This window comes from Ursus americanus, chromosome 22, assembly GCF_024610735.1.
Source record: "Ursus americanus isolate L20-20 chromosome 22, mUrsAme1.1.p, whole genome shotgun sequence".
Classification (NCBI taxonomy): Eukaryota; Metazoa; Chordata; class Mammalia; order Carnivora; family Ursidae; genus Ursus; species Ursus americanus.
In genome coordinates, this window is record NC_142148.1 from 52,251,931 (window position 1) to 52,261,941 (window position 10,011).

Below are 10,011 nucleotides of genomic sequence, written 5' to 3' on the forward strand. Positions count from 1 at the left end.
CTCAGGAGGCGGCTGTGGAAGGTGAAGCCAGCCCAAGAGCAGGTGCGCCTGAAAATGCAAAGGGCCCGAGGACGCGTGGCTGGAGCTCTGACAACACCAGATCCAGACTGAAACCCAGATCGACAACGATTGAGGCGGAGAAGGCAAATCGAAAGTAGAACCAATTATCTTTCAAGTTTGTATAACTGTTTATTTAAAAGCAACTCTGACATTTTTTTCTCAAATACATCCAGGCGTGGGGGGTGGGGCAGGTAGGGAAAGGTTGGTAAAAGGGTACGAACTTTCAGCTATAAGATAAACAAGGTCTGAGGAGCCAGTGTAACATATGGTGACTATAGTGGATCACGTTGTATTATTTAATTGAAATTTGCTAATTGAGCAGAACATAAATGTTCTAAACCCCCCCCCAAAAAAAGATAAATATGGGAATTGATGGATGTGTTAATTAGATGGTGGCAACCCTTGTAGGATGTATGCATCTATCAAATCACCACGAGGCACATTTTAAGTATCTTAGAAATTTCTTTGTTAATTATACTTAAGTGAAAGTGAAAACAATCAGGGTAGTATTAGTGCTTCAGCTTCTCCCGAGCTCCCCTGTCTGCCACACTGAGGCTTCAGCAACCCTGCCTGGGATAGTAGAGGGGTCTTGCAGACACAAAGAAGGATCAGAGTCTTCCCAGCCGCGTCATATCTATAGAGAGCAAATAAGCCAAAGGGGTGGGAAGCCACTTGCTTCAGCAGGCAAATTCAATGTATTTCCCAGATCTACAGTAATGAACTTTGCCTCAATAAGGCCTTCGGGTTGTGAAAAAGAAAGTCCATCAGTGACTTCCTCAAGCACTGAAGGGTTTAGTTAAGGTGAATCAGAAGTTATCCTCAAAATGCTTTTCCCCTAAGTCATACTGCAGAAGCTTGCTTACAGACTTATTTTCTTCCTCTCAATATTTTTTTCCTTGCATCGCTAGAGAGAAGCTTCCAGAAAGAAATTTTAGAACTCTTGTTTCTTTGCTTCTTGTAGGGGTGGGAAATGGATCAAAGATGTCTCCCCATTGCAAATCGCGGCTCAGATTTGGCTTTTCCACGATGAATTTGATCATTGCTGATAGTGGGACCAGATAACTCTGATCCAAATACTGTCCCCCCTGAAATCCAAGTTATCTGTCCGGGTGGTTTATGTGAGCTTAGCCAGAAATTGTCAAATCTCCACGAAGTACTATGTAAGCACCTGTGGTATAACTCGATTTACTTTCTCTTTTATTTTTCCTTGTTTTTGTATTTGTTTATTTGCTTTTTGTGTTTTTAGAACAGTTTTAGATATACAGAAAAATTGCAAAGGTAGTAAAAATATAGCCCCCTGCCCACAGATTCCCCTATTATCAACGTCTTCCACTAGAATTGAACATTTGCTACAATTAATGAACGAATGTTGACATTCTTATTAAACAGTTTATTCAGATTTCCTTGATTTTTAACCTAATATCCCTTTTCTGTCCCAAGATCCCATCCAGGAGACCACACTACATTGATCACTATGTCTTCTTGGGCTCCTCTTGACTGTGACGGTTTTTCAGACTTCCTTTGTTTTTGATGACTTCAGTAGTTATTTTTTAATTTAATGTTGTTAGTTACCCTACAGTGCAATATTGGTTTCTGGAGTAGATTTCAGTGATTTTTCACTTACATACAACACCCAGTGCTTATCATGACAAATGCCCTCTTTAATACCCATCACCCATCTAGCCCATCCACCCCCCACCCCCCTCCATCAACTGTCAGTTTGATCTCATCATTAAGAGTCACTTATGGCTTGTTTCCCTCTCTCCTTTTTTCCTTTAGCCCCTTCCCATATGTTCATCTGTTTTCTTTCTTAAATTCCACGGAGATCATATGGTATTTGTTTTTCTCTGACTGACTTATTTCACTTAGCGTAATATACTCTAGCTCTAGCCATGCCATTGTGAGTGGCAAGATTTCATTTTTCTGATGGCTGAGTAGTATTCCATTGTGTATATATACACCACCTCTTCTTTATCCGTTCACCAGTCGATGGACATTTGGGCTCTCTCCATGGTTTGGCTATTGTTAATAATGCAGCTATAAATATCGGGGAGCACGTACCCCTTTGAATCTGTATTTTTGTATCCTTTGTGTTAATACCTAGTAGTGCAATTGCTGGATCATAGGGTAGTTCTATATTTAACTTTTTGAGGAACATCCAAAGTGTTCTCCAGAGTTGCTGCACCAGTTTGCATTCCCACTAACAGGGCAAGAGTGTTCCCCTTTCTTTGCATCTTCGCCAACACCTGTTGTCTCCTGTGTTGTTAATTTTAGCCATTCTGACAGTGGGAGGTGGTATCTCATCACGGTTTTGATTTGTGTTTCCCTGATGCTGAGTGATGTTGAGCATCTTTTCATGTGTCTCTTAGCCATCTGGACGTCTTCTTTGGAAAAGTGTCTATTCGTGTCTTCTGTTTTGAGAAGTTACTGGCCAGGTATATTGCAGGATGTCCCTCTATGAAGATTTGTCTGCTGTTTTTCTCACCATTAAAATGGGATGATGGGTTTTCAGGAGGAAGCTCACGGAGCCATCTTCCTCACTTCAGAGCAAGGGCACACACTATCGACATGAATATGACTGCTGATTTTGCCTTTGAGCACCCGGCTAAGGTAGTGTTGGTCACGTTTCTCCACTGTAAAGCTCCTCTTTTATTTCCCCTTTCCACACAGTGCTCTTTGGAAGGAGGTCACTGTGTGCAGCCCATCCTTAAGGAGTAGGGAGTTGTGCTCCACCATGTTGAGCCTGGACTACCCACATAACCTACTTGAAATTCTGCCTGGGACTTTTGTCTCTTCTGCCCCATTAATTATTCATCATTTACTTGTATGGGCTCATACTCAGTATGGGCTCATAGATATTTATTTTTTATTTTACTCCTGCTTTATTTAATACCATTTTATTTATTTTCTTGCTCACATTGTTCTAGCTTTGGCCATTGAGATCTCTTTCAGCTGGCTACTGTGGTCTTTTGACATACCCCCATCAGTGTGTGTGTTACATTTTTTAGTGCTTTTTTATTTTATAGCACTATAAGTCTCCAGGCTCATCTGGTATATTTCCCACCCCAGTTGTAAAATAAGCGATTTCTCCAAGGAGCCCTGATTCCTTTTATTGGACGGTGGTATTCGAAACCAAGATCTGGGCACTAGGCGTGTTCATTGCCATGAGGGTGTCATTGCTTCTAGGCTGTCTCAAGCTGACAGAGCAAAGAAATACATGTATAAACACACATATCTATCTGTAACCATGTGTACTTACATTGAGTTAAACATGAGTTCTTACTGATATCTCTAACTCCATCCCATTACCACGTGGCTCATTCCAGCTTCCTCCCCTTGCTCACATGCAAATTCCCACTCCAACAATGAGAAACTGGCTCCCATCATCACCATCCATCAGCGTAATTGTTCTGTTCCATATACAAGTATAACAGCATCAAACTCGTTAACTCTTCCCCTATGAGAAATAAGTTGATCAAATAGAGCACAAGGTTTGGTGCGGTTCCTTTTGCCTTTAGGAGTATAGACTCCATGCATTTCCAAAGTTACTTGGGGCAACACCTTCCCCTCGATCCCCCTCCCTGACTCTCTTCAGTGAAGTTATTTCATATTTGCAATACAGTTAGATTCTCTTATCGTAGTTTGCATCTTCCCCCTGGGATTCTGCCTAATTTGCTTCAGACTGGTAAATTTGAAGTGGTTTTTCTTTCTCCTTCAGAGTGCATCAAACAGAAACCATAAACAGCAAAATCATTTTCACTGGTAATCCAGCGACATAAAAAAGTTGCCATCAACTCTGAATACTTAGAAGGTGTAAAGCAGGCCACGTGTTAAGGAGAGTGACAAATTGTTTAACTCCTATGTAACTATATATTCAATTTTCCTCTAAATCACAAAATGATAAAAGTGGTCCCTACCTCTCAGGGGTTTTGTAAGGTTTAAATGAGTTTAATACACTTGACAGCCTCAGAACAGATTCTAGCTCCTAGAAAATGCTTCACAAATGCCCTGATTATTATTACCACCAACAAGCTTTCAGTGGGAGAGCACTGTGGCATGAATAACATCTTAAAAGATCATTCTGGAAACTGAAGTCAGGAAGTGAAGAGGCTATTGTTAGAAATCCAAGCGAGGGGTGGGGGCAGCATGGGGTCAAGCATGGAGAGAGGGAGAAGGTTAGTTGCCAATGGGTATGATTGGATATGAGGTGGAAAGAAAAAAGTCAAGGATCATACGTAGTATTTGTCTTGAACAACCAGGTGCCAGAAGAGTGGTGTCATTTACCGTGGGGAGAAGACTGGGGGCCTTGGTTTGGATAATCCTGAAAGCAGAGCCTTCCCAAAGTCTATTTGGAAGGTGGTCCCAGAAAACTGGAGCGAGGGATAGTGACAAAGGATGTGTCATTGGGCTGTTATTGGGATGACCCATTCAGATGAGTCATTACTATGGGCCACTGGACTCACTCCCCCTGAGGACATGCTTCAGAGTTGTTCCACCAAAGGATAAGGGGGTGGGATGTTTACCTACCAGCCCCTACTCCCTTTGGTGGAGGGGTACCCTTAGAAGAATGAACTTCCCCATATTCCCTGCCCTTCCAGCACTTGCTATAGATTATATGGGCTTCCATTAGCGTTAGAGAAAGCCTTGGGGCAGAAAAGGAAAAGGTGCTGTGGTGGCAGAGGCAGGAAGCTCTTGGTATGCACTGCAGCTACAAGAACATCAGAGGTAGTCGGAGGCACCCAAAAAGTTGGCTAGACTGAGAAAGAACAGGGTGCCAAGGGTGGGGTGGAGCACAAATTAAGGTTTTTTCATTTTCAGTTCAATGATTATTTACCAAGCATGGAGAATACATAGTGCATGGGAGATAGACATGAAATACATACCACAGAGAGTAGAGACATGGTCCCTTCTCTCAGGGAATTACATGTAGTAATATATTGGAATGGAGTGTTTTATGACATGATATGACAGGATGTGACATAATATAGAGCACTGGCTATGGAGTCACACATGTCAAGTTTAGGTATGCCATTTCCACCTACATGAACTTAGGACATGTTGCTTGACCTTTCTGAGACTGTTTCCTCATTTGTAAAATGGGTTAACATTAGTTCCTCCCTGAGAAGTTTGTGTTGAGTATTACATGAAATGACGCACATGACGTGCCAAGCACAGGGCCTGGCAGAAGGAAAGCACTCTGTATCTATTAGCTGCTCTTGCTGCTGCTGATTAAGAAGAGAGGTAAGATATTTGTCGCAATCATTATAAGGCAAAACGATTTTCATAAGAAGGCAAAATCTTATCTCTCAGCCTTCTCCTAGTTAATTCTAGTTACCTCTAGAATGTTTTTAAAATATTTATTGATTGATTGATTAGAGAGAGAGAGAGCAGGGGGAGGGGCAGAGGAAGAGGGAGAAGCACACTCCCTGCTGAAATCAGAGCCTGATGGGGGCTCGATCTCATGACCTGGAGATCATAACCTGAGCCGAAATCAAGAGTCAGACAACCAACCCACTGAGCCACCCAGGCACCCCTAGTTACTTCTAGAATTTTAAAGAAGACAAACGATAGGCCCAATACCTGATTATGTGATACATTCTTTATGGCTACAAAGTGAAGAGTCACCCAAGAGGAATCATTTAACAATATTTCACATACATGCAATCTTATCCCTCTCCAACCTCAGAATTTATTCATTATAACCTTAGAATCCCCCATTTGTATCAAGAAGGGGACTACAGAACAATTTTTTCACAAGAATTATAACCCATGCTACCACCATTTAATCACCCTGATGTCCTTATGGCTTATCTTTAACATTTTTAGTCTTTTCTCTGTAGATTGAAATCAGAGATCTCAGTTTGGAGAATGTATGCATGCATATGTTTGTATGTATGTTTAAGTGTGTGTGAGAGAGAGAGAAAGAGAGAGAGGAGCTGTACCAGTTTCCTGTCACCACGATAATGCTGCATAACAAGTGATCACAAAGTTAGCGCCTTCAACAAGAAGCATTTAGTGATTTAGACTTGACTAGGCTGCACAATTCTGACTTAGTGAGACCCACTCCTAAGTCTGGGAGGCAGCTGGTGTTGGCTGATCAGAATGGACATGGATTTGGCTGGAGTGACTAGGGCATTTGGACTCGCTTCACCCTCCTCATCCTCCAGCAGGCTAGTTCCAGCGTGTTTTCATTGGTGAAGGCAGAAGAGCAGGACAGGAAGAGCAAATGGAAAAGTGTTGTCTCACACCCCTGCACGCATCATATCTGCTGACGTTCTTTGGCCAAAGCCAAATCAAAGGATGAGAACAGAGGCTCACCTCTTAGAAGTGAGACAACTGAAAAGGCACATGGTAGAGGGCCTGGATACAGGGAGGTGTGAAGAATTGAGGCCATTCTCACAGTCTGTCATGGGGTAGGTATCAGAGCCACTGTGGAAATGTTTTCTAATTCCCCGCACATGTCCTCCCCCTGCCACAGGGACCCTGACGCACTCTGGTCACCCCACATTGCTGGGTGGGAACTGCTTCCTCACAGGCTCTACACAAACAAATCTTCCTCCCAGACCCATTCCGATTCCATGTGGGTCATGGCTTTCTATTCGTATGGGAATTTTCTACTGTATTTAATAAAACACTTTTTGGACAACGTGCTAGTTCTGGGGATCCTGAAATGGGTAAGAGACTGTTGCTGGCCCCAGGGCACCTGAGTGGTGGAAAAAATAGCATGACAAACTATTCTAATGTGACCCAGTAGGGGACACAATAGAGGACAAGGCAAAGTGCTATAGTGGCTGGGAGATCTGGGGTAAGACTTATTCGTCTATGTGTTCTGCTTTTACTTCAAAATGCAACTTAAAAAATAAATTCCAGTTTCTCCAACAGACATGGAACAAGAACAAAGGAGATGATGTTGGTGGGAATGCAAACTGGTGCAGCAGTGTTGAAGGCAGTATGGAGATTCCTTAAAAAATTAAAAATAGAACCACCATATGATCCAGTAATCACACTACAAGAATACAAATATGCTAATACAAATACAAGAAAGAATACAAATATACTAATTTGAAGGGATACACACCTCTATGTTTATTGCAGCGTTATTTACAATAGCCAAATTCTGGAAGCAGCCCAAATGTCTATCAATAGATGAATGGATAAAGAAGACGTAGTAAAGGTATATTTTTTCGATATATATATGGACTACTATTTAGCCACTAAAAGAATGAAATCTTGCCATTTGCAATAACATAGATAGATCTAGAGTGTATAATCCTTACAGAAATAAGGCAGTCAGAGAAAGAAATACCATATGATTTTACTCATATGTGGAATTTAAGAAAGAAAACAAATGAACAAAGGGGGAAAAAGAGAGAGACAAACCAAAAAATAGACTCTTAATTGTAGAGAACAAACTGATGGTTACCAGAGGGGAGGTGGAAGTGGGGATGCGGGAAACAGATGAAGGGGATTAAGAGTACACTTATCTTGATGAGCACCGAGGAACAATGGGATTGTTGAATCACTGTATTGTACACCTGAAACTAATGTAACCCCATATATTAGCTATACTGGAATTAAAATACAATACAATATGACACAATACAATACAACAAATTAAATAAATTAAAAAAGAGATGGAGGGGAATCTTACAGATCAGAAGAGATTTAAGAGACACAGAATTGCAACCTAACCATAGTGTGAATCTTATTTGAATTCTGATTCAAACAAACTGATAAAAATTATGTCATTTTTGAGATAATCAGAAATTTAAATAGTAACATTAAGAAATTACTGTCAATTTTTTGATCTGAAAATGGTATTATTGAGGTTATGTTATATACTTAAACATTTATGAATGAAGTCACACAATGTTTAAATTTTGCACCAAAAATAATATAGGATGGGGTGTGGATAGACAGAAGCAGCCTTGGGTTCATGGAAGTTAGGGCTGGTGGTCAGCACATGGGCTTCTATATACTTCTGTTGACTATTGTGTATGTTTCAAATTCTTCACAATAGAAAGTTAAATAAATACACCCATCTTCCCTGGAAAGACGGATGGAATGAACCTGCTTGATTCTGACTGTTTCCAGAACACCCCACATTCATGGTCCAGTCCAACCTAATCACGACTGAGGAGGGGCTTGGTGTTCGTCATTTATATATCTCTCTTTCATTGGTCTGGTACCCAAGGAGTCCAGAAGTATGTGGAAACAGAGTCTGGGCCCTAAGGGAATTATAAACCTGGTTCATCTCCCTCCTCTCTGGTGTCGCTTCAGGTGGTCCCTGCCCTTACCCACCAACTCCTGCCAGTCAAGGTCCTGTCAGGAATTCTTATGACTGTACAACATTCTCTTTTAATGATGGAGGGGAACAGACTCTTAGACACATTCTTGAAAACAGGAAAAAAAGGGGAAAAAATTAACCCACCCATAACTCAGCACACTGCTCTCCAGGGATAAAAGCATTCCTTTGTAAATTATTATCTTATGCTTAAATGCCTGGACCACTTCATGTTTGAAAAATGTTAATAGTTTTGTATCTTTTGTCAAGAAAGTCTTGGACACCAATACAACCAACTCCTTTTAGCTGCTCAGGCAGTCATCAGGTCCTTAGCCCAAGACAATAAATATTACTTGGAATTGCAGTTTTAATAAGAGTAAGCAGGCAAGTACAGCACAGCTCATGCTGCATGCAGCCAGAAGCTGACGCTGCCTTGTAACTAATGTTGACAGTCTTAATGCTTCGTTCTCTTCAGTACCTTTGACATTATGTCCCAGAATATCAATCCTCCACTACCTGCCGACCCCATGGATACAGCCACATGGGGGGAAATGAACCAATCCTTTCTGCAGGACCACCCACTTGCCCAACACCAAGGTTCTCTAAAATGCTTCTTCTTAACACACTTGGCGGTTCAGCTTTCAGGGGATAAGAAATAAGGCTATGAATGCTGGAGATGGTTGGTCTCACATGGAAACCCAAGAGCTGAGGATCATCTAAAGTGGAAGCTGAAGGCCTCGGGGAGGTACCTCAGGTAGCTTTTAAGCCTATAATTTCATTACTGTGTCCAGACAGCCTAGCCACTTAGGCCTTCAACAATGGCTTGATGTGGGTACTTTAGATTCTGGGATACAAAGGCAGGTGACTTCAGGAAGCAGGCAGGTAGTGTCTAGGAGTAAAGTAGCCAGAGCAACGTATTCAATATTAAGTAGACGTGGCCTTTGTTTCTAAAAGAATCGTGCATTCTCCCATTCTTCTTGAGACACATGGCTTTCTGTATCTCTCATTTTCCCTCTTTGGAAGAGACGTGTGGGCATAAAAATTATTTTCCTTTCCACTTCATTGTATGAAATAGCAGAGCATGCGAGTTGATAATTGCCAACTTATACTCAGCCTCTACACAAGGAAGGGAGTGAGGAGGGTGGGGACCAGGGTAAACTGGGGACGGTGCATTACATCTTGTCAAAGACAAACAAAGCCAGACAGCTGTCAAAGTGGTAAGGACCGATTTGAATCAGTATTAACTATGACAGTAGGGAAAAGAGTGCAGTGTCAACTGGACACAACTTTGGTTTGTACAGAGGTGACTGGGCCTTTTAAAGGGAGAATGAAGGAATGGGGGGCAGTGAGTGGGGTCTCAGTAGAGTCAGGGAAGTGAAAAATTACAAAAAGTGGCAAGGGAAGGTGTTCCATGAGAAATACAGCTCAGTTAGCAAACTTAGGGAAGTTAGGGACACAGGGAAGTTAGTCTCCTGCCCTCCCACAGAGATTGGGATCCAGGGACCCTCCCTTCAGGTATTGGTTGGAACAAATAAGAAATTATTTTGGCAGCCTTGAGCTTTCTCAGGCAAGCACTTTAAGGGGGGCTTTGTCATCCTAGGGATGTGGCCTTGAGCTTTTAGAAACTATTCATGTTTTTTCAAATCTTTATAGGCCAAGGTTGAGGC